This window comes from Dermacentor albipictus, chromosome 6 (genome assembly GCF_038994185.2).
Source record: "Dermacentor albipictus isolate Rhodes 1998 colony chromosome 6, USDA_Dalb.pri_finalv2, whole genome shotgun sequence".
In the NCBI taxonomy this organism is placed as follows: Eukaryota; Metazoa; Arthropoda; class Arachnida; order Ixodida; family Ixodidae; genus Dermacentor; species Dermacentor albipictus.
This window is the reverse complement of record NC_091826.1, coordinates 33,769,688-33,792,221: the sequence shown is the minus strand read 5'-3', so window position 1 is coordinate 33,792,221 and position 22,534 is coordinate 33,769,688. Positions and strand designations below refer to the sequence as shown.

The following is a 22,534-nucleotide window of genomic DNA, read 5'->3' as shown; positions in this document are numbered from 1 at the left end:
TTGTCTTCTGAGTGGGGTTCGGCACATCGAGGGCACACGGCCGAATTTCTGCAAACACCCTTCACATGTCAAATCTTCTGACAATTGAAGCATTGCATTGGTCTTGGAATAAATGGTCGAACCTGGTGGCGAAAATGGCCGACCTTCACGTAGGGTGGAAGGCAGTCGCCTTTGAAGGTTATCTTCACACAACGTGTGTTGCCGAGGCGACCAACATGCACAATCACGTTGTGTTCGCTTGCTGGTTTTATGAGAATTGGGAGGTCTGCATTAGATATTTCATTGTCAATGTCATAGATGACTCCAGTTATTGTGGCACCATTCGTTGGCACGATGGATCGGACCTTGATGTTTCCCAGCTGCGTTACATGTTGTAGTATGGTCAGTGCACTCGGGTTCATCACATCGATTGCCAGGATGTTTCGTCTAGTATTTATCCTGACATCCTTGATCTCATTTGGCACGGTGTTCTCTAGATACACGGAGAGTGCTTGCCTGTTGAGGACGCGCAGGTTGTCGGTAGCGTTCTGTGGCACAAACAGGATGGAGTGAGGCCATCGCTGAGGAGCTGTTTTCACAGTGTTCGAGCTGGACGCCGAAGATGAGTTGATAATTCTTTGTTTGGCCTTGCGGTACTGGACAAGTCGAAAGCTGTCCTCCGAGGACTCGTCACCTGATGCGCAGTACAACTCTGTGTCCTCGCTACCACTTGACGTACTTCCTCGCTTCCTCGAACCGATGTCCGCGGGTGAACGGGAACCGGGAGGATCCTCGGGGTGTTGTACATCCATCACCGCGATGGAGGGGGCGGTAGACCCCACAGGTGCAGTAAGAAGTCCAGAAAAACACAGAGACGGGCGAGATGTGTTCCGCAAGAGAAGCACTTCGTCTTCCTTTTTTTCAAGATTGGAGCTCTAAAGAATGGCTATAAGCTAAAAGGGTCTCAGTGGCGCTTATCGGAAGATTTTTCTTCAAACGTACGATCCATCCGTAAAAAACTATGGGACGCTACAGCAAAACTCCGTAACAATGGTTCAGTGGTACAGCTCAGGTACGACCATGCGTTTGTTGATAATCAGCTCTACAATTGGGATGTTGTTTCCACTCTCTTGTAAAAGCTCCTGACCGCACCACTCACCATAATTTACCGCTCTCCCAGGGGAACAATCCTTGACTTAACAATGACAAGTACGATAAACTTTCTATATTAAATCCTAATGCAAGAAGCCTATCTAACAAATATTCAAGCTTTTCCTCTTTGGTGGCATCACATTCCCCACATGTTATCGGTGTTACTGAGACCTGGTTGCATAGCGACATCCTTGACTGCGAAGTAACTCCCCCAGGATATAACGTCATAAGAGTAGACAGGAATGCGGGAAGAGGCGGAGGCGTTGCCTTGTTTTTGCGCTCTGACCTACAGTTTTCTGTACTACAATCTCCACTTGAAATCGAGGCGGTCTGGTGTGAGGTGCACTTTAATAAAACAAATGTAATCATTGGTGTGTTTTATCGACCTCCCAGACATGCCTCAAGTGAAATAACGATCCTTAACGAGTTCATCCAAGAGCGCGGTTTTGGCTCTTCAAATTTAATCTGCATGGGGGACTTCAATGTACGTAACGTTTCGTGGGCTTCATTAACGATAACTGGTGATAACGTCCCTCTTTCTAGAGAGTTGCTTGAATTTCCACTATCCCTTGGATTGAAACAAACTTTATCTAACCATACTAGAGTCCTCCATACTAGATTTGATTTTCTAAGTGCACCGCTCTTAACAAGTGGCTTTGAGTGTGAGATTACGGACGGTATTTCCGATCATAAAGCTGTTATTTCTACTATTAATCTTTCAGTTTCAAGGCGCCGCTATGAATATACCAGTTTTTACGATTATAATCATGCAGATGATATGTCTATACTTGATGCATTAAGCATTTCATTCGACAGATTCTTCCAGTTATGCACTACCAGTGATATCAATGCTATAGTATCCCATTTTGAAAACATTGTCCATACTTGCATAGAGCGCTATGTGCCATTAAAAACAAAAAAGAGAAATCTTGACCTTCCTTGGATGACAAGGGAAATACTGCATTTGAAGCGTCGAGTAGCCAGAGCACGTCGGAAGCGCCACATGAATGCCGAAACAAATGACCAGTTCCGCTTTAAGAAAGAAGAAATCCGTCAAAAAATTGACGCAGCTAAGAACTTTTATTATCAGTTCACTCTACCTAACTTAAATAAAAATAATCCACGAAAATTTTGGAGCTCAATTCCGCCTATCAAAAACACCACCCAGACATTTCTATTAGATGATCCCGAAATAAGTGATCCTCGACCTATTGCTAAAGCATTCAATGAATATTTTCAGTCTGTATTCACACAGGACAATGGCGCAATTCCTCCCTACTCCACGACAACTAACATGCCCTGTGCAATTAACAATGTTACAATATGTTAGCAAGGAGTCCTGTACCTTATTTTAAATCTTGGCATCAAAAAAGGCTGCAGTACAGACAATGTCAACAATGTGTTCCTTCATCGTTATGCGCTTTGGACGTGTCAATACCTCACATTGATTTTTGAGAAATCGGTATCTACTTGTACAGTTCCTTGTTCATGGAAACGGGCAAGCGTCATTCCATTGTTCAAATCTGGGCAGAAACAATCTCTTCTAAATTATAGACCCATTTCTTTAACTTCCCAGGCATGCAAACTGCTTGAACACATAATTTATAAACACATTATCACTGCTCTCGAGTCTAATAACATTTTATGCAGCGCTCAGCATAGATTTCGCAGTGGTTTTAGCAAAGTGACTCAATTAACTGAATTTACACATGACATCAGTTTTGCTCTTGATATAGGTCATCAAGTAGATGCGCTCTTCACTGATTTCTCGAAAGCTTTTGATACTATACCACACCCTGAACTATTACATAAACTAAGCCTTATCCTTAATAACCCTGTTCTTGTTGACTGGATCCGTAGTTTTCTTTATTGTCATTCACAGTATGTTTCTTTGAATTCATTTAACTCTCTTGACGCATCAGTATCATCCGGAGTACGCCAAGGTTCTATATTAGGGCCATTGCTTTTTTTGCTTTATACTAACGATATTCCAAACTCTGTTTCAGTAAAAATTCCGCTTTACGCTGACGACTGCGTTCTCTACAATGTCATTTCGACATCTAACGATCATAACACTCTGAATCAATCTGTTATAACTTTTTGTAAATGGTGCCAACTCTGGCAAATGAACATTAACTTTAAAAAAAGAGTCGCTATGTCCTTTCACGAGCATACTGTTTGCTCACATTTCGATTACTCCTGTAAATCCACTTTCCTGCAGCGCGCATATGAATATAACTATTTAGGTCTCCTTTTCACTCCGATATTATCCTGGTCAGAACATATTCTAACAACTTGCAACAAAGCACTGAAAAAACTTGGTTATCTAACCCGAACTCTACATGCTGCCCCCAAAGAAACTAAACTCATTACATACAAAACACTTGTAAGACCTATTCTTGAATATGCGTCTACCATATGGAACCCTTACGAAATTTCGGACATCCACAAAATTGAATCTGTTCAGAAAAAGGCAGCTCGTTTCATATACCGCCGTTATGATAGCATGTTTTCACCGTCATGTCATCTGAATATGCTTGGTTTAACCCCTCTTTGCCACCGTCGTCGCATTAATTCTCTGAAACTTCTACACTCTCTATTTTAATCTCCACATTATGCTTCCCCTAACACATATTTGACCCGCGCAAAGCCCCTAATCACGAGAAACAGCAATGACTTAAACTTATCCGTCTTTTTTGCTCGCACCAACACTTTTAAATACAGTTTTTTTCCTCGGACAATTGAACTCTGTAATGACCTGCCTGGTGCCATCCGTTCTTTACCACATAGAGAATTTGGGGACGCCATTGAATGCTCCCCTTAGCCATGTTACTCACGTATGGTTCTTTTGTATAGTGATTTTCTTTCTCATATTTGTATTCACCCACTCCTGCAAGAGCCCTTCTGGGCTGCAGTATTTGTAAATAAAAGTAAGGAAGTGGCATTCGAAAATCGTGCACTACAAGTAATTACTCTGATGGCTCGGTTCTGAACTGTTTGTAGGGACGCAATATGAGCATTATAGTTGTTTGCCTAACATATCGTACCATAAGTAATGTGAGAGTGGACGAAAGAGTGGTAAAGTGAGAGCAGTGTGGGTACGTGTGAAGTAAGGGCGTGCTTTAATTAAGATGCGTATACCATGAGCTATTTCCTTTTTTATGTGAGCAATATAATTGTGATATTTCAGATTACAATCAAGTAGAATGCCAAGGAAAGAGGCAGATGAACTTGGATGGAGGCAGTGGAAATCAAAAGTGATAGGAAGCTATGTTTCGGTGATGTGAAAAGAATACAACAAACACAGTCTTAGTTGCATTATTAGATTACACGTTAACATTACACCACCTTAGAATGTTTTCTAAGTCAGCATTTAGCTAATTGAGACATGAGATATCTTTATGAAAAGTGAATGTTCTCCTATCATCAGCATACAGAATGAATTTTGTCGAACAAAGGCAATTAGGTGACTCATTCATATAGACTAAAGACCGACGTGGCCCCAGGATGGAGCCCTGAGCTAATCGATGTTAGTAGTCCGCGGTTGGGAATAAGCACTGGAGACAGAAACGAGTTGAACCCGATTATATTACTCTGCTACTCTCGTATATCTCCGGCGCGCAAGGAGGAAGCGCGGAAACATGCACGCTTGCAGTCACGGAGGAACGCGCATGCGCGCAACAGGGCTGCGACGCCAGAAGGCGCGGTGGTCCGTTTGCATACGCACTCGCGTGTCCCGAAATATTTTGTGGCGGAGTGTACGCCATCACGCTACTGGAAGTTGCTAAGCAACTGAGACACGACGAAAAAAGGGCTAATTTATTATCTTCAGCTTGCACATGGTTGCTCAGTGGCCATGGTGTTGGGCTGCTGAGCACGAGTTTGCGGGATCGAATCCTGGCCCCGGCGGCCGCATTTCGGTGGGGGGGCGAAATGCGAAAACACCGGTGTGCTTTGATTTAGGCGCACGTTAAAGGACCCCAGGTGGTCAAAATTTCCGGAGACCTCCAATACGGCGTGCCTCGGAATCGGAAAGTGGTTTTGGGACGTAAAACCCGATAAATAAATTAAACATTGCACGCCGTGAAAGAAAGCTTCCACATGTAAACTGATATCAGTGAAAGAAGAAAGCAGATATATACGAATGGCGTGGTTAAACAAACAATACAGACATCTTTATAATAGAAGAATAAAAATGTTTACTAGTTTAGCCTGACGGGTGAAGCACTGAAAGCAAAAGCAAGATTTTAGCGTAGCGCTTCAACAACTCGGTCGGTGTTCTCACTACACGCGGTCACGATGTATTGTCGGTACGCTGCACGCAAGGACACTCTGGCTGTGCAGGAGGAACAGCGCCCTGGCAGCTACCAGGCTTCTCACAATGCTCGAGTGACGAAAAGTTTTGCCAGGTGGCGTTGTGGGCGCCGCACCTCCATTGTGCACTAGAGGTGAGACCGATGATCAACCATCGACGTTATTCAGCGACAAGTTAATATTATCAGCCAGCGCCTGTCTAATCCATTACCTACTGTACTCGCTAATGTAAATAATTTATAATCTCGAAATGGTACAAAAGTATTTCACAAGATATTTTGATAAGATACCGTATTGATTGTCAAAAACCATGCCGATCACACGAACCGTGGGAATTGGCGGTCGGGAGCGTAAGTTCCCTATTGAAAAAATATGTATGAGAATTTCACGAGAACTTCTGTACGCTATTATTGCTCCGTAGACTCGACGACGTCGTACATCACATGTGTACGAGTGGACATCGTCAATGAGCGAGATCGTTCTCGTGTGGGTATATTAAACGAGATTATTCTCGCATAGCTGTGCTTGACGAGATAGTTCTCGCACGGCAATGCGAAACGATATCGTTCTCGTTTGTGTATGCTACATGAAAATGTTCTCATTCAGCTATGCAAAATGACACCATTCTTGTTTAGCTGCATTCTACAAGTGTTCGCATTTGTGTTGAATGAGTTCTTTTGTTCATGCAATATTTTTGGCGAAGTTCCACACAGTAACACATTCTGCCAACATTGCAGCGATTAATTTCGATCACGTGAGTCGGCCGATGTGCCAGCTCAGAGACAAAGAGGACACTTTTTAGGGCCCACAATTAACACAAACCATCTTTATTTTGTATTCCGAAGCATCGTGGCCAGGTGCTTGTTCAGGTCCTTCAGCCTCCTTGCCTCCGTATCCACAGTGTTCGGCGTTTTTGAAACAGTGCTCGTATGCATCTGCACAAAAATGTAAACAAAGCAGCCGGCCCTGTTAGATTACAACAAGCCATTGGAACTGACATGCACAATAGGTAGCTCCACTGCATAACTGAGTTGGCTGGTTCTTGCATGATATTGTGTGTAAAGCGTGAACATCTCACAGAGAAACAGGAAAAAGAGAACACGGAGGCTCATGAGTTTTCTACCTACGTAAATTGATATTTCAAGATTAACCACAGCAGTTGAAAGCAAGTGCTCGTCCTCGCATTGTCTTGTTCTCGTCTCTGTTAAATGTTCGTGTTTCACAAAGAATAGAAATGGCTGCAGAATTGCAATACAAGACCACTGAAATAGTCTAATACTTTTCCACAAGTATTTTACATTAAATGAACAAGTATAACCAGCACAATGCGTTGGCGGGCTAGTTGGTGCGAATCCATGAATACTTTGTTTAGCGCGAAACGACACACACAAGAAAGACGACAGGACAAGGCGCTACTCTGAACTGACAGCATTTTATTGCGTCACTCCTTTATAGACCGCTCGAACCAAAGGAACATGCGCAGTGAGCACCATGCGGTGCAGCCACCAACAACATCCGATCCAAAGAGCGCACTCATGTGACAGAATCCAAAAAACCAAATTCAGCGCTGTACAAAGTTAAGGAAAGCACACTACTGCACTGCGACTCCAATGACTTAATGAAAAATGCTTCCGATAACTCTCGGGCGGTGGTGTCACGGCTCTTTTTCAAGATCGTGGTATCAGAAAACATGGGTTTGCATTTGGACGTTTTACAATGCTGAGCCAAATGGGAACCTTTGCCTGTTGCTATGGATCATGTATGGCTTATGTTCTCTAAGGCGCTCGTTAACACAGCGGCCTGACTGCCCTACATACACTTTGCCACATGACAAGGGAATCTTATATAAACGACACCGACGCTGCATTCTACAAACTTCACATAGTTCTTTTCACAATCAGGTTTTTTACTTATTTTAGAAATACGGCAGCACAACATTGACAGTTTCTGAGGAGCGGAAAACACTACCGGAATTTGGTATTTAGTGGCGACATTATTTAGATTGTGAGCCAGTCTGTGGCAATACGGCACAACTTCAGGCCTCTTCTTTTGTGTGATGCAGTTACTTTTGTGCCGCTTCCCTTTCAGTTTCTGAAGCAATACTTCCGAGACTGATGTTACCACCACACTTGGGTAACCAGCAGTCTGCAGCCTATTTAACTGTGCAATGAAACTCATGTTCGCAGAGTGATGACAAGATTGCATTAAGGAAGATTCTAAACACATCAAAGCAATGGCGCGTTTCACAGTCTTTGAGTGCGTAGACGCATAAGGTAAAAGTTCCTTACGTGCGCGTGGCGAGTAGATCCGACAGGCGTGGCCTGTTTGTAAGGATAGCTGCAAATCTAAAAACTGGAGTTTACCGTCCCTAGATAGCTCATGTGTGAAAGTTAAACCTTTGCCATTGTCATTGAAAAGTGTTAAAATATCAGCTACCGTCACGGAGCATTCGTTGTTGGTCTGTTTTATCACAACAAGAAAATCGTCAACATATCTAAAAATTTGAACCGAGTCATTGTTTAAGGCACTCTTAAGAGTGCGGTCGACAAAAGATAAAAAAATATTACAAAGAGCAGGCGCCACACATGAACCAATACACACACCATTTTTCTGGATAAAAAGGTTATTTTCGAACAGGATAAAAGTTGCACTTAAATAAAATTCAAGAAGGGACATGAAACCTTCTGAAGACAACCCGGTGGCATTGCAAAAATCTACCTCGCCACTTTCTTCGATGCACGTCATCACACTGCGAAATAGCTCATCATGCGGTATTGAATAGTAAAGATCTTCGACATCAACAGAAAAAATGTCGGCTACTGAATGGTTGTCTTCCAGAAAGGAAACAACATCGAAAGAATCCTTTATGCCATAAGGATCATCAATAGTTAAATGCTTCAACTGTTTTTGCAAAAAGCGGCTAACCAAAACCTGCCAATAGTTGTTTTCACTGACTATTGTACGGAAAGGCACATACGGTTTGTGTGTTCTTGCAGTGAAAAAAAAACATCTAAAGCAAGTACCTTACATTGTTTACCATCTTTCACAATCTTGGTGAGGCCTATATTTTCCAACAAAGAAATGGCTTTGCGTTTTACCTTCTGAGCTTTCTCATTTGCCAGAATGAAGTGTTTGTTGACAGCCTCAATGGCTTTTTTGTTGAAGACAGCAGACGGAGCTATCACAAACCCGCCCTCTTTGTCACTCAGTAACAGCCGCAGTTCATTGTCTCTAAAGAAAGATACTGTCCTTTTGATCACAGCTGTCGAAGGTGGCGCGCTCCCAGTGGCGGTCCTACGAAAGTTGTACACCCTATCGAGGAGGCACCACTCCTGGTCCTCTAGTTCTGCTTTCCTTGCGATGCGCCTGTTCAAAGCCAGTAGCTCATGTGCAGAAATTCTTGGTTCCGTGCTGTACTTCGGCCCATTCTTTAGCAATGCAGCAACTTCGTCAGGAAGCCTGACGTCACCGAGTACCTGGAAACCAGCGGTGACCGGTTGCGTTTTTTCCTTTCTGCACGGTAGTCTGGACCGGAGGAGTAGCAGCAGCTGTGTCCACCAGAATTCTGTAGTCCAAGTTGATAGAAGTCTGTAGAAACGAAACTTCTTCTAGGCCACAATAGGTGCATCGCGCGAGTAGCACACAGCTCTCAACCAGTCGTACAGAAGGCGTACCTGCCCCCAAATTTCAGAACGAAGAATCCGACACATTCGCCGCACGTGACCGACGGAAGGCCTGACGTTCCCGAAGAGACTCGCCACATCTTGAGGAACATGTCCATTCTTCATGCAGAACGTAAGCATCCTTGCACGGCACACAGCTAAAGCTATGTGACTGACCAGAACAGCAGGATCAGGAGACAAATATCAGTGGGCCCTGATATTTGTGTGTCTGTGTCATAGGCCTCACCAAGATTGTGAAAGATGTAAAACAATGTAAGCTACTTGCTTTAGAGGTTTTTTCACTGCAAAAACGCACAAACTGGATGTGCCTTTCCGTACAATAGTCAGTGAAAACAACTGTTGGCAGGTTTTGGTTAGCCGCTTTTTGCAAAAACAGTTTAATCATTTAACTATTGACGATCCTTATGGCATAAAGGATTCTTTCGATGTTGTTTCCTTTCTGGAAGACAACCATTCATTAGCCAACATTTTTTCTGTTGACGTCGAAGATCTTTACGATTCTATACCGCATGATGAGCTATTTCGCAGTGTGATGATGTGCATCGAAGAAAGTGGCGAGGTAGATTTTTGCAATGCCACCGGGTTATCTTCGGAAAGTTTCATGTCCCTTCTTGAATTTTATTTAAGTGCAACTTTTATCCTGTTCGAAAATAACCTTTTTATCCAGAAAAATGGTGTGTGTATTGGTTCATGTGTGGCGCCTGCTCTTTGTAATATTTTTTTATCTTTTGTCGACCGCGCTCTTAAGAGTGCCTTAAACAATGACTCGGTTCAAATTGTTAGATATGTTGACGATTTTCTTGTTGTGATAAAACAGACTAACAACGAATGCTCCGTGACGGTAGCTGATATTTTAACACTTTTCAATGACAATGGCAAAGGTTTAACTTTCACACATGAGCTATCTAGGGACGGTAAACTCCAGTTTTTAGATTTGCAGCTATCCTTACAAACAGGCCACGCCTGTCGGATGTACTCGCCACGCGCACGTAAGGAACTTTTACCTTACGCGTCTGCGCACTCAAAGACTGTGAAACGCGCCATTGCTTTGATGTGTTTAGAATCTTCCTTTATGCAATCTTGTCATCACTCTGCGAACATGAGTTTCATTGCACAGTTAAATAGGCTGCAGGCTGCTGGTTACCCAAGTGTGGTGGTGACGTCAGTCTCGGAGGTATTGCTTCAGAAACTGAAAGGGAAGCGGCACAAAAGTAACTGCATAACACAAAAGAAGAGGCCTGAAGTTGTGCCGTATTGCCACAGAGTGGCTCGCAATCTAAAGAATGTCGCCACAAAATACCAAATTCCGGTAGTGTTTTCCGCTCCTCAGAAACTGTCAATGTCGTGCAGCCGTATTTCTAAAACAAGTAAAAAACCTGATTGTGAAAAGAACCACGTGAAGTTTGTAGAATGCAGCGTCAGTGTTGTTTATAAGATTCCCTTGTCATGTGGCAAAGTGTATGTAGGGCAGCCAGGCCGCTGTGTTAACGAGCGCCTTAGAGAACATGAGCGATCCATACCAACAGGCACAGGTTCCCATTTGGCTCAGCATTGTAAAACATGCAAATGCAAACCCATGTTTCGTGATACCACGATTTTGAAAAAGAGCCGTGACACCACCGCCCGAGAGTTATCGGAAGCATTTTTCATTAAGTCACTGGAGTCACAGTGCATTAGTGTGCCTTCCTTAACCTAGTAAAGCACTGAATTTGGTTTTTTGGATTCTGTCACATGAGTGCGCTCTTTGGATCGGATGTTGGTGGTGGCTTCACCGCATTGTGCTCACTGCGCATGTTCCTCTGGTTTGAGCGGTCTATAAAGGAGTGACGCAATAAAATGATGTCAGTTGAGAGTAGCACCTTGTCCTGTCGTCTTGTGTGTGTCGTTTTGCGCTAAACAAAGTATTCATGAAGCATAACCAGCTCATGCAAGTGAATACACAGATTTCACAGCTTTTTGCTACCGCACTGCGGAATATGCAGATGGAAAACACTGCATAGATGCCAGTGCAGAATTGTTTATAGGAAAGATTAATGCACCTTTAATACCACTATAGAAACTAAATGACAGTTTTTGTTAGCATGTTAGAGCACTCAATATGACCAGCTTCTATTACATAACATTTCAGCTGCTGTCTGGCCCTGCTCCCGATACTGCACTGGTCAAACATAGGTGCAACCACACTCTTCAATGGCTTTTTGTATTATTGCGTCAGTTTTTTAAGGCTAATTTTAGCCCCCCCCCCCCCAGTTATCTGGGAGCCGTTGCATCACAGTGACGACAGCTGAGACAAGGATCTGTTTGTACGACAAGGTTAATCTTCCTCTTTTGCTTACTTAAACCTCCCCTCACTTTACTAATTATGTGGCACAGCAACACAATTGTTATATGCCGCCTCTTTAAAAATGCCTAATTTATTGTACAGGCAGAAATAGCTTCGCTAACCGCAGCACTACTCAATTTTCATTAAAAAGAATACCTTACTCCTGAAGCAGTGCAACAACTACAGCTACCAAACTGGTTGTTTGCTGGTGCAAAATATTAATAAGCTTACCGGCTAATGTAAAAACTACAATATTTTTATCGTCATATCAGCATTCATAGTAGCCATGCCATGTGTCGCATTCGCAGTTGTGCAAGCAACATGCATTGCCGATTTATCTGTTAGCATTGCCCTTTCGCTTCTCGCTTGATATTGCTGGGCAAGCAGTCAAACTGGATAGTTAGACACTGCCTGTCACCTCCTTACCTTCCTTATGAATTGTGCATTAAATGAGGATTTTTTCTTGGTGAAACAGTTCTAGTTTGAGGCCTAAACAAGCTCCAAGGGAGTTTGCATTTAAGGAGTGTAACCATCCTCTGAAAACATGTACATGAGGAACACTGCAGAAAGAGCACTTCAAAAAAAAGAACACGAGTGTATTTATCCCCAAGGCCAAACCTTGTGTCTTCTTAAATATTTATCAAGTCAAACTCAAAATTGGTACTGAGGTGCAAGGTGTCCACAACATATTACCTTGTGAAAGCACAGTGGTGCCTGGATGTTGTGGGACCAGCTCGGACGTGGAGATCAGCACTGATCAGCAACACTGCAGTCTCCTTACAGCTTTTTCTGCAGGCCCAGCCACACCTGCAATAAAACAAGTGAGCTTGGTGCCACAAAGTACTGTATTTACTCGCATAATGATCGCATTTTCTTGTAAAAAAAAATGGTCACAAATTCAGGTGTGTGATCATTATGCCGGTTAAATTTCCCGCAAAAAGAATTTTTTTCATCCCGCGTTTGCTGCGGGATGGCAATAGGTCAAGAAATAAGTGGCTGCCACTGTATGTAGTGCGGGACACCGAAACAAAAGTGGCGGCCAGCATAGCAAGCTCAAAACACCAAATGCGCCAAACGCGATTTTTTTTCTCTCGAGTACATTACTTGCATTGAAAGTTTCTTCCATATCAATAATGAATAATATCGTTAATATCGGTAAGTTTGTGGCAATAACGTCGCCATGTCCACTATGAGGGGGCAGAAACAGATGGGCACGCTTAGCTGCCAGTGACATAGAAAGACACGGCGGGCATGCTGCAGAAACTGTGGCATTTGTCTTGACTACTATCCTAATACAGCACGTTTGTGCTAAGGGTGGGCAAATATCTTAGCTGTGTTACAAGTGTCGGCGTATGGATAGGGTACACTTCTAACGTATCAGTGTAAACGTGGCTGCTATTGTTGCCGCTCGTGATTTGTTGCGTGCCCACGAGTGCAGATGAGAAGAATTGAAAGGCATCTTTTTTGTTGCTGTTGACCACAACCATTACAAAGCCTACACATAATAAAGGCAATTTTGGTTGTAGCTTTTTTGTCATGGAAGTGCGGAAAGTAATGAAAGGAATGAAAACGAGCATCTGCTTAAAAATGTTTGGTGCGTGCAGACCACTTGGTTTATCTTGAAGAGTTGTTCGCGTAGCATTCGACAGATGGTAAGCGCGATCATTAATAGCTAGACTTGGCACATGACATATCGCTGCAGCAAGTTAGGGGTGCAATCATTACACAGGAAATAAAAAAAATCGAATTTGGACGACAAAATTCAGGGCTGCGATCATTACGTGAGTGCGATCATTATGAGAGTAAATACGGTAAATATAGAAAGTGACACTGTGAACAAAGCAATACTTATTAGGTATGAAATGCTGATATTCGCCCGTAGAAAGCTTTAAGTAACAAAGCCTGCAAGATAAGAAAAATGCAATGTATGGGCCATCTGTACAAGAACATTAATCAAAGGTCCCTTCATTTTTTAGTCCCTTCTCCTCCTCATGCATAGATGGCAGTCAGGTTAAGTAAACTGGACCAGATTGCCACATAGTGTAAGCAAAGGTGGTCACTTTGTGGGCCAATTATGATACAATAGCACAACATGCATCCCTACAGTTGTTTTAATGTGTTCCGTAATGCTAGCCACCTTGTAGGCCCTACAGTGTCAAAGCATCCATAACTTTAACAGCGTTACCCAGTAGGGATAACCAATAAGTGTCCACAGCAGCACAACTCAGCATATCTATCAGGAGGCTTTCGTTACACTTTTACAATTCTCCTCTTATGGCTTCATCCCAATTTTTGTCAATACAAGCTTGAAGCCTCTGCACAATCTGAATGCAACAGGGCACTATAAAAAATACCACATCTTCCTACCCAATTCCATGCTTAATATAAGACTGGAAAGTTCACTATCATGTGCAGAACAAGCCAAATTGTTCTGGAATCAAGTAATCTTCCACTACCTGTGAAAAAAAAGCATGCAAGAAAGAGTACGTCGAGCACAGGGGTGTTGATGGATATTAAATACCACTGTCGTGCAGTAGACACCACGTCAACAAAACAGGCCAATGTATAAATGACTGGATCTGCAACCATGTCAACTGAATGCTCAGGTCATTTGGTGGTGCAAAGCTCACTTGCATTATTTTGTTTGAAAACTATGCAACTGTGGCAATGTGTTACGAGCATAGGGCTGGCAAGATTTGTGAGCCTTTCCTTACATGTGTTACAGAGAATCTGCGAGTTGGCTCGCCCTCCAGTGGATTATCAGATAGCAAGACTGCTTATTTATCATTGTAAAACAAGTGTCATAGTAGCCATGCTTCTTTTCGCAGTTGTGTGAGCAACATACATTGTGGATTTATCTGTTCTTGCCCTTTCACCTCTCACTTTATATTGCTCTGCAAGCAGTAAAATTGGATGGCTGTTAGACTGTTATGTCCTGTCACCTCCTCACCTTTCTTATGAATTGTGCATTAAATAAGGCTTTTTTCTTGGTGAAAGAGTGCTACTTTAAGGCATAAACAAGTTCCATGGCAGTTTGCATTTAAGCATCCTCTGAAAACATGTACATGAGGAACACTGCAAGAAGAACGCTTAAAAAAAAGAACACGAGTGTATTTATCACCAAGGCCAACCCTTGTGTCTTAGCATATTTCTCAAAACTGATACTGAGGTGCAAGGTGTCTATATCATATTACCTTGTCAATGAAGCAAAGCACAGTGGTGCCTGGATGTTGTGGGACCAGCTCGGACGTGGAGATCAGCACTGATCAGCAACACAGTAGTCTGCTTACTCTTTCTGCAGGCCCAGCCACACTTGCATTAAAACAAGTGAGCTCAGTCTCACAAAAGTATAATATAAAAAGTGACACTGTGAACTAAGTAATTCTTATTAGGTATAAATAGGAATGAAATGATATTCGCCCATAGAAAGCTTTGAGTTAACAAAGCATGCGAGATAAGAAAAGTGCAATGTATGAGCCATCTGTGCAAAAACATAAATCGAAGGTCCCTTTTTTCGCTTCTCTCCTCGTTTTCGTGCATAGATGGCAGACAGGTTAAGTAAACTGGACCAGACTGCCACGTAGCGTAAGCAAAGGTGGTCACTTCTTCGGGGAGCAGCCTGTAGGCTGCTTCTTGAAAGAGTATTAGAAAATGCTAATAATCCATATATGCATTATTCACAAGAGGCCTTGTTTCTCTCGGAATGCCACAGCCAATCACATATGTCAAACTGACCATTTTAAAATGCATGAAAAGTACAGCATAGCTTTGAGGGTACCCCAAACTACTGAAATTCACATCAGCCAAGTTCAGCAGACAACACCATAATCAAGCCTCTAGAAGTTGTGCATATTATTGCAAGTTGACAGAATAATGAGGAAGAGAAGGTGAGGGAGATGGTGCCACTATAGCATAGTTCAAACTCTATCCCACATCATGTGCAGAAGGGCAAAGAATGCGCAGCTTTCAGTTATACTCTCACCTGTGACAACTGCACCAGGTTTACTGACATGCGTAACAAGCAGTATGTGATACCACGTTATTGCATCCTGCAACTGATGTGACATCAGAGATCAGCTTGAAGCTTGACGCTAAGCTATACTAGGGACACATAATGAACTGGCTACATTAAAATCTAAAGCAAAAGTGTTGAACATTGTTTGCCAGCCTGTGCACTTCATATTTTACAAAAATTCTAGACAGAAATCCTGTGTTGGAAAGACAGCACGCACTTTCCTAAAGCTTTCTCTCAGCATCCACACTTTTCTATGCATACATTATTAACCATTATTTACCTTGACACACTGTACACAAGCAGCACACTTGGAAAAGCAGAAACTAACATGTTTTTAGATCAGTGAGTTTTTCTCAGTGCTTTTGTTGCTGCAAACTTAGCCTGCTTCTGGAACGTATCTTAATGAACTTACCTAAAGCATGTGTCCCTTTGCTAATTTTATTAGGGATTTTTCATTGCTAGCAATTAAGAAAGCAAAGCGCCAGGACTATTTTTTACGTGCATTTTCGCAATCCTATGCCACCCCATTTCTCAGCAGCTTTAGAACATCTTCACTAATAAAACTTCGTTCTCATTACTTAATGGAACATTAGTAAAATTGTAGAATAGCAAGAATTTATAAATTGCATGAGAGACTCAGAAAAGTTGACAGGTGCCAAATACACGAACAGACCCTAGAACACATAAATGGCTGTGACCGTTTAGTACGTACCTTGTCAAAGCAGGCAGATCAGATGCTTTGTCGTGCTGTTCAAGCTGCATAGTGCCGCAGCCTATGTGGTGCAGAGATGCCTCCGTCTCAGGAAATTGTGACATCCCTAAACAATAAATGTTCAGTTTATTGTAATCACTGCTGAAACTGCAAACTTGTGATTTGACAACATCGCGTCAAATTGGGGAAAGCTCTCGTACAGCCAGCTACATGAAGCTGCATCCGCTTAGAGAAATTAAATATTTCATTCTTACATCACAGGCGGTTATTCAACGTGTCAAAGGCACGAAAACAAACAACACTAAACACAAGAAATACAGGTTGCCTTGGCGACAACCTATAAGCATCAAAGTTTGCATCCAAGCTAAAATCTTCTCACGAGTCAGATCATTTGGATGCCGTCGCGCGTTAACGTTAGCTGTGAAAACATTTGCGCAACACATCAACGTACTTCTAGAATTGTCTATACGATTTCTTGCTGAGAAATTACGTATAGAAGCAGTGACATTTCCTGCTTGAATTTTTTTGCCCGTTCAGACGAAGCGATGACCCGGCGCTAGCATACTTCATAACAAAAAGAAAATAAACAATAGATGAAGCACTTAGAACATTAACCTCGGGGTAATTTTCGTGAAACTTTTTGCTAAATGTGCACTCCGATATCGAACGAACATTAGGAAATCACTGTTATTGTTCTTGTAGCTGTACTAATCATCTTCTGCTGCGCATGACAAGGTACAGTGCTCACGGAATGAAACGCGACACGGAGCATTTAGTAAAGCCTTGCAAACGTGCAAAGTACGCGAGAGGACCACGTCATGTCGCAAGGAATTTGGTGACCAAAGGTGACGAGGACTCCGATGTACGTGTACGCACCAAAATTACGTCGATGTGACACGAACTACAGCCGGTGAAAACGAATATATGCGCATTACTAAGCCCTAAATTGACGCGTTTCATTCCGTGAGCACTGTACACTACATGGTAGTTCTGAACTTAGTGTCACACATTACTTCCCCCCTCTTCTTTGGCTTCTGGATTGGATTGGCGCGGCTCGCTACGTGCTTGCGCGCGCTTTTCCGAGCGCAGATTGGTGTGCGCCTGGTTTCTGCACTAGGCTGTTATGCGATCGCTTTTTCGAGCGCAGATTGATGTGAGCCTGGTTTCTGCACTAGGCTTTTGCACGATCGCCTGCTTTCTGCACTGGGCTTTCAAAAGGCGAAGTGAGCGTCGCTTACTGCAGGCGGCAAGTGATTTGGCTCACGTACTGCGTGAGCAAAAACATAGGCACGTGGCTCATGAAGGAGATGACCGGCGACTTGCTTAATCTGTCGGACCATGTCATCGCCGACTGGAGGAACTACGCTCGTGAGGTCGTGCGGGACGAGCTGCTGGCGCGACCCCCACTCGGTGGCCCCGGTAGGATTGTGCAAATTGATGAATGCCTCCTTCGCGGCGAGCGAAAATACAATCGAGGCCGCCTGATGACGGGCGACAACGTTCCGCCGAGCCGCCAAAATTACGGCGGCATTGCAGATAGTGGACCATGGGTATTCGGCATGATCTGCGTGACCACCGGGGAGCTCCGACTATTCAAGGTCGACCGACGAGACGCGGCGACGCTAGGCCCCATTTTTGCAGCCAACGTTGAACCGGGAACCATCATCCACAGTGATGAATGGGCCGCATACAACTGCATCCCGAACTTAGTGGGGACTAACGGAGCAAGACTGAATTTGCAATGGGAGGCTGTTAACCGCAGCATGAACTTTGTAGACCCAATCACGGGCGCTCACACCCAGAAAATCGAAAGCTACTGGCAGAAGGTGAAGCGCCACCTCGTCTCCGCCGGCTACAGGGTGACTCCACAGCTTCTCGAGTCGCACCTGATATGGCTATGGTGGGCATCGATTAATGGGCACATGTGCTGCAAGGACTCGTTTCTGCGTTTATTAGAAGCGATCGCACGGCGCTACCCAGTGTGACATAGTAAGGGAAAATAAAGCGCACTTTTCTGACCCTTTGCTTTTGTTTGAATGTTTCCCGGCATTGCTGCGCGCTTCCATACACGGTACGCCCGCGGCGCAGCACTTCCGCAGTAAGCGACGCTCACTTCGCCTTTTGAAAGCCCAGTGCAAAAAGCAGGCGATCGTGCAAAAGCCTAGTGCAGAAACTAGGCTCACATCAATCTGCGCTCAATAAAGCGATCGCATAACAGCCTAGTGCAGAAACCAGGCGCACACCAATCTGCGCTCGGAAAAGCGTGCGCAAGCACGTAGCGAGCCGCGCCAATCCAATCCAGAAGCCAAAAAAGAGGGGGGAAGTAATGTGTGACACTAAGTTCAGAACTACCCACTACATGAACCATAAGAAGGCGCAAGGCGCCGGACTTACCGTCTGAGGCGAGCGCTCCTTTGTGTCCGTTCACGCCGCATCGACTGCACCAACAGTCCGTCCAGCGTAGTGTTGAATTGCGGTGAACTACAGCACGCGACAGCACAACTATCAACACATTCTTCCGTGCACTGTGACCCGATGCGGGAGCGGCGAGACAAAGAAGCGCGAATTGACCGCACTACGATAATCAACAACGGCGCACCGCAAGAAACATACAGCGAGCTAATAGCGTTGCACAGGCCCCAGGGCTTAGTGATCGTTAATTCACACACAAAAAAAAAGGAGCACATGTTCTCTAAGCACCGCGTAAATATGATCAAACGATCAGCACCACATCGGCCGCCCGCCGCAACAACGCCTATGGAGCGATGGCCTATAGTCCTCTTTAAGTATCCCAATTCCTCGGCTATGCGCACCATGCAGCCCGCTGCCGTTCCCGCCACCGCAGCACTGCCATCGACCTCCGCGCCAAGCATCCGAGCGTCGTCTGCTATAGCCTGGCACAGTTATGGTTGTTAGTCGCGGCACTCGGCATTTACATGGTGCTCGCTGAATAAAGCAGCCGTTATTTCTTTCTGTTGTTGTTTAAGCTGAAGTATAATATTCTACAGACACCATACCTGAGAGTGCACGTCCGAAGAAAGTGAGATGGAAAAAAAGGTGGGCCTACAAACCAAAGTGCACACGCAATGTTAACGCTTGGTGACCCACACGTCGCCGGTACTGGCGTCTCCATGAGCGCAAAACTTGGACCGGACGCAAAAGACCTCGACCGCCAGCCACGTGCCCGAGGACAGTTACAAGGCACACGCAATGAGAAAATAAAATCGGCTACAGCACAAGAAGCGCAAACACCCGCAAGTAACGTGCACATGTCAGCAGAGCAGCGCCGCTCACTTGGTGCAGAGCTCGACCGCAGCGCCCTCACAGTCCCCGGAACAAGTCGCGCCCTGCTCGAAAGGAAGACTCGCGCAACTGAGAAACTACTTCGGTCCGAAATGAAGGGAAATGACGTCGTTTGTTTACTTCGCCGTCTGTGGTTCCGGTAACTGTGATCGCATGAGTAGCGTGGGTAGTAGAGGCGTATTATTTCCATGTTTTTGCGTGTTTTAGGCGGCCTTTTTCAACAACTTTGCTGACATTGCTTTCAACAGTGAGGACAGCCTGTGGAGCAGCCCTATCAACCGGACAGGGCCGTAAAATCTGTTTGAAGTTCGCAGCACATCGTCGTTTGGTTTGTGAATGTTAGAAGGTGTTCGTTTCTCAGCGGCGTAATCGACGACGGATTTGGCGTCGAGTGGTGTGCGCTTTGTTCCGGCTTGTGCGCCGTTCTACGGATGTGTACTGTTAATGAGTGGTGCTGTTTGTGCATCGGGAAATGGTGCCACGCCGGTGGGATTTGCTTTTTTGTAAAAACGTCCGTGCCGTCTTTGTCGAGTGCTTCCGGAAACTGCTCGCCTTTTGTGCGTGCGTGTGTGTGCGTGTGTATGTGTGTATGTGTGTGTGCGCGCGCGCGCGCTTCTGATATGCGTGGAACGCGTAGGAACGTCCGTACAGTCTTTCGCGAGTGCTTTCGGAAACTGCTCGCATTCTGTCTGTGTGCGCACGCGTGTGACATTCGTCGTTATTGCGATTTGCAAAGGTGTTTTTCATTTGGTGACTGCGTCTGCGAATGCCAGGATGCGATACACGTTCGTCATTTAGAGACGCTGCTTCAATGTAGGGTCACTTACATTTTGGTTGCTTGGAGGTCAGCTTTCAACGCATGGCAAGGCATTGCAGTGCGCTTAACCATCATTGGCACACGAACTGCTTTGTTATTTCTCCTTTAATTTCAAATTCAGTTTTGTGTAGTATGTAGGGAGATAATGGTCACCAAGATGCGACGCTCATCTCGTTTTTTGCCACTGCTGTGCATATATGAGGATTTTTTACTAGGTCAAGCCCTCTCAGCAAGTTGTGAAACACTTAGTGCAAATAATTTTTCACAGCAGTAACTGTGATCATTACCACAATTGATCACATGACATTTTTAGAGATTGTTATTTAATTACAATATTAATTTATTTGTGACAAAGTGCGATGGATTTTGACTGCTATTTTGGCTATCTGTTCACCAACCTATTTATACTGTCTTGTGGTTCTGCTTTTTATTTTTATATGTGGGCATGCATAGCCAATCGCACGCTTGCCTTCTACAATTGGACATAAACAGGCACTAACATGCTCTTAGCAGATTAGTATTTGACACTATTGTGATTGACGCACTTGGCTATTTGGAAAATATGCAGGTTCAAGTTCGCCCTTATACTACCTCTGACTGATATATCTGATGCAAGCAATATTATTAGGATGTGACAAAGTGCATACATAATTTATCACTGATCAAACTGCTTGCAATAAACTTTGCCAACTCGTCCTTGTTTGAAGCATCTCCAAAGTGCTATAATCACATTGCCAGATTATTTTATTGCGTGCACAAACAAACATGTAACATTTTATTATGAAACTTTTATGGTACCTGACTCCTATATTGCAATAAAATCTTAGGCAGATCTACTCTCTGTACTAGGGATTCAAACTCTGCTGATAGCTTTTGACAATATCATTGTGCTATCCAGTGCTTACTGGCTGGTCGAGGAATGCGTCATGCAAAGGCAGTAGTATCGCCATAAGTGTTCATCCGAGAATATGTCCCCAAGTGAAAATCATTGCATCAAAAGTACCGACACCAGCTTTGATGGGGATGAAATTCCAGAAGTTGAGCTCTGAACGTCTTATTTGCTCTGTAGTTTATGCTGGTATACATGTGTCATAATGATTCAATGTGATCATACAGCACATTGATCACACTCTTGCATTTACTACGAACAGCTCATAAATCTGACTGTCATTAATGAGCTTTTGTATGCACTACGACTTAAGTGCACACACTCTTTATACAATTCAGTCATCTTCAAAGATCAAGTTGCTCATACGACTACAGTGCGTACACATCACATGCCACCTCACACACGTCATACATAATCTCGTCAGGTCTACACAACTCATCGCACACATGTCACTCAAGCTCTATGCATTCATATCGCACATCGCATAAATCTCGTGCACTTCGTAAATGTCTGTGTAGCGCATCACACAGATCTCGCCCGTTTTCTCTGCGAGTTCGTTCAATACGCATTTCATATCGTTCTTTTCTCGTCAAATCTGTGCGACATGTATCCATCTCGTTCTATTTCTCGTCAAATCTGTGCGACATGCATACATCTCGTTCTATTTCTCACACAAATTTTTCAATAGGGTTGATGTATGTACAAGCTTATGTTAATGCTTAATCTACTGACGGTACGTAATGTTAACAGATACTACGTTGTAATATGTAGATGCTATACACTATAGTAGGGTAAAACTAAAAAAAAAGTAGCAGTTGGCAACCAAGGCACACGGACCGCGCGGGATTATTACTCCGCCAGCCAATCACAGACGCGAACAAATTCCTCGTCTTGCGACCATTACAAAATGGCGTCTAACTAATACCTCCAGAGCGTCATCGGCGGAAGCGGTGACGTGTGCAAGAGACACGTACAAAGTGTATGAAGTGTGAGCTTTTCACTCTACAAAAATAGGCGGCACCGTCCATTTCCCTTTTGACCCCGTTTTACTCATGAAACCTCACTGCCAACTGAAGTGAAACGTGACAATATAAATATTTGCAGGGAAGCATGCGTTTTCTTTCAGTTCAACAAATAATGAGGCTTTCTCTGTTCCGCTATAATAGAGGAGTGAAAACGTAGAAAGTAACGTGCTTATAATTTTATTTTGGGGGGGGGGGGGGTTAGCGCCTTACTTAGCTAACGGGGAAAGTTGAAGTCAATCAATCAATCAATCAATCAATCAATCAATCAGTCAGTCAGTCAGTCAGTCAATCAATCAATCAGTCTCAACTATTTGCAGCCTCG

At 43.9% G+C, this 22,534-nt stretch overlaps 1 protein-coding gene and 1 long non-coding RNA gene across 2 annotated transcripts in view; both read right to left on the bottom strand.

Moving 5' to 3' along the window:
* Nucleotides 1-22,534, bottom strand: part of LOC139060956 (uncharacterized) — a 278,066-nt gene that overhangs the window by 240,954 nt on the left and 14,578 nt on the right. The window lies entirely within an intron of this gene.
* Nucleotides 6,257-20,602, bottom strand: LOC139060953 (uncharacterized). Its single transcript, XR_011515117.1, has 5 exons — nucleotides 18,573-20,602; nucleotides 16,179-16,284; nucleotides 14,646-14,763; nucleotides 12,145-12,258; nucleotides 6,257-6,380 (listed from the first exon to the last, which is right to left on the bottom strand). It is a non-coding gene; the product is annotated as an uncharacterized lncRNA (long non-coding RNA).